Source organism: Camelina sativa, chromosome 6, assembly GCF_030686135.1.
Source record: "Camelina sativa cultivar CO46 ecotype springtype chromosome 6, ASM3068613v1".
NCBI classification, from domain to species: Eukaryota; Viridiplantae; Streptophyta; class Magnoliopsida; order Brassicales; family Brassicaceae; genus Camelina; species Camelina sativa.
In genome coordinates, this window is record NC_141885.1 from 8248196 (window position 1) to 8250405 (window position 2210).

At 41.0% G+C, this 2210-nt stretch overlaps 1 non-coding gene across 1 annotated transcript; it reads right to left on the bottom strand.

Annotated features, from left to right (window-relative positions):
* Window positions 1–1640: 1640 nt before the first annotated feature.
* On the bottom strand, window positions 1641–1747 carry LOC147942392 (small nucleolar RNA R71). Its single transcript, XR_015560543.1, has one exon. It is a non-coding gene; the product is annotated as a small nucleolar RNA R71 (small nucleolar RNA).
* Window positions 1748–2210: the final 463 nt, after the last annotated feature.

Genomic DNA, 2210 nt, shown 5'->3' on the forward strand with positions numbered 1-2210 from the left:
TCTAAAGATTATCATTAGGCTTGCTAAGAGATTAGAAGTCTTGTTTGATTTTTGACATATTGCTTAATGCCTGCTTGTGTAGATTCTTTACTTTGTGAGAACAAGTCTAGAGATGCATGAGTTTGATTGTTTCTTGCCATGAGAGTGGATTAAACATGTCTTAGAAATATATGTCTAGAGATTAGCTCAAGTTGTTTGAGATTTGTTGACCAAGTTAGATGACCTCAATCATAGTCCAGCCCATGAATCCCTCCTCAAGACCTTCCTTGTTTATTGATTTCTCAGCTTAAATCCTGTTGTTTGATTCGTTTTGGTATTGCTCTGTTTTTCTTGTGTTGCTCTGTTTTGCGTATTTGTCCAGCTCGACCCTGCACTCGATCAACACTCGATCGAGTGCTTGCTCGAGTTCCAACCCAGAACTTGTGTTTATGATTTGTGTTTGTCCTGTCTCACCCTAGTTGCATTTCTGTTGCATTCATTTAGTATCCTGTTCATTACTTACCTTGCATTAGTTCAATACTTGCATTTCCATAGTTTCTATTTCTTTTTGTCATAATCACTCTGTTCCATTTGCATTTACCTCCTAGTTCTTGTAGTTTTACTTTCTGCACTTTCCATTTCATCATAGGGTTGTTAGTGACAAACAACCTTTACATCTGGCTTGACTTAGACTCATATGCACATCTTGATTGTTCACAAACACTCAGATTGGATTGACACCTCTTATACTACAATTGCATAAGGGGAATTGAAACACCCTGACATCCATTCATTCATAAGTCATCATTCCATACATCATTCAACCACCACACCACAAAAATAGTCAGTTTCAATTTGGCGCCATTGCCCATTTGAGTTTGTTTTGTGACATTTAGGATCATTATTAGTCTAAGATTAAGTTCGTTTAAACACTTGTGAAGTTACTGAACTCGAATCTTCCTTTGCTTGGCTGTCTTGAGTTTCAGGTACCTACTCGACCACCCACTCGACCGAGCTGTGATCGAGCACTTGATCGAGCCAGAAGTCGGATCCAAATAGTCATTACTTCCCAGTCGACTCGACCACCCACTCGAGCATGCGCTCGACCGTGTACCTGTTCGAGTCTGTAGTCGAGTTTGTTGATGCACACAAGGTCAAAAGGCAAAGACAGTCTTCAAAGGCCTATTGACAACATCCACAGGCTACAAAAGGGTTTGAGACATAAGCAAAGATGAGTAGTTCAACAACAAGAAGAACAAGTAGTAATGGAGCAGCAAGATCACCATGATCATAGACCTAGACACATTGGTGCTGGGGATGCACCTAACACACACAACCAAAGAGCTGGTATTGTGCCTCCTGCTGTGGCAAATAATAATTATGAAATAAAGAGTGGATTAATCTCCATGATACAAGCCAACAAATTTCATGGGTTGCCAATGGAGGATCCTCTAGATCACCTTGATGAGTTTGACAGAATATGTGGACTCACAAAAATCAATGGAGTAAGTGAAGATGGCTTCAAGTTAAGGCTATTCCCATTTTCCCTTGGAGACAAAGCTCATCTATGGGAGAAGACTCTTCCTACTGGAGCTATAACCACATGGGATGCATGCAAGAAAGCTTTTCTGGCCAAGTTCTTCTCCAATGCAAGGACTGCTAGATTGAGGAATGAAATTTCTGGGTTTGCTCAAAGGAATAATGAGAGCTTTTGTGAAGCTTGAGAGAGGTTTAAAGGATTCCAAACTCAGTGTCCTCACCATGGCTTCAGCAATGAGTCCCTTCTAAGCACTTTGTATAGAGGAGTGCTTCCCAAGATAAGAATGCTTCTTGACACAGCTTCAAATGGCAACTTCCTCAACAAGAATGTGGAAGAAGGATGGGAATTGGTTGAGAAACTTGCTCAGTCAGATGGTAATTATAATGAAGATTATGATAGAACCATGAGGATCCCCTCCACTGATCAGGAGGACAAATACAAGCAGGATTTAAAGATGGTCAATGAGAAGCTTGACAAGATTCTCCTAAGCCAGTCAAAAACCATTCACTTCATTGGTGAAGAAGAAGCTCCAGTCCAGGAAGGAGATAGGGAGTTTGCTGAGTTGTGTTATATGCAGAACCAAGGAGGAGGATACAAAGGCTACAACCAAGGTGGAGGTTTCAAGCAGAACAACCTCTCTTATAGGAGCACCAATGTAGCCAACCCTCAAGACCAAGTCTATCCACCTCCT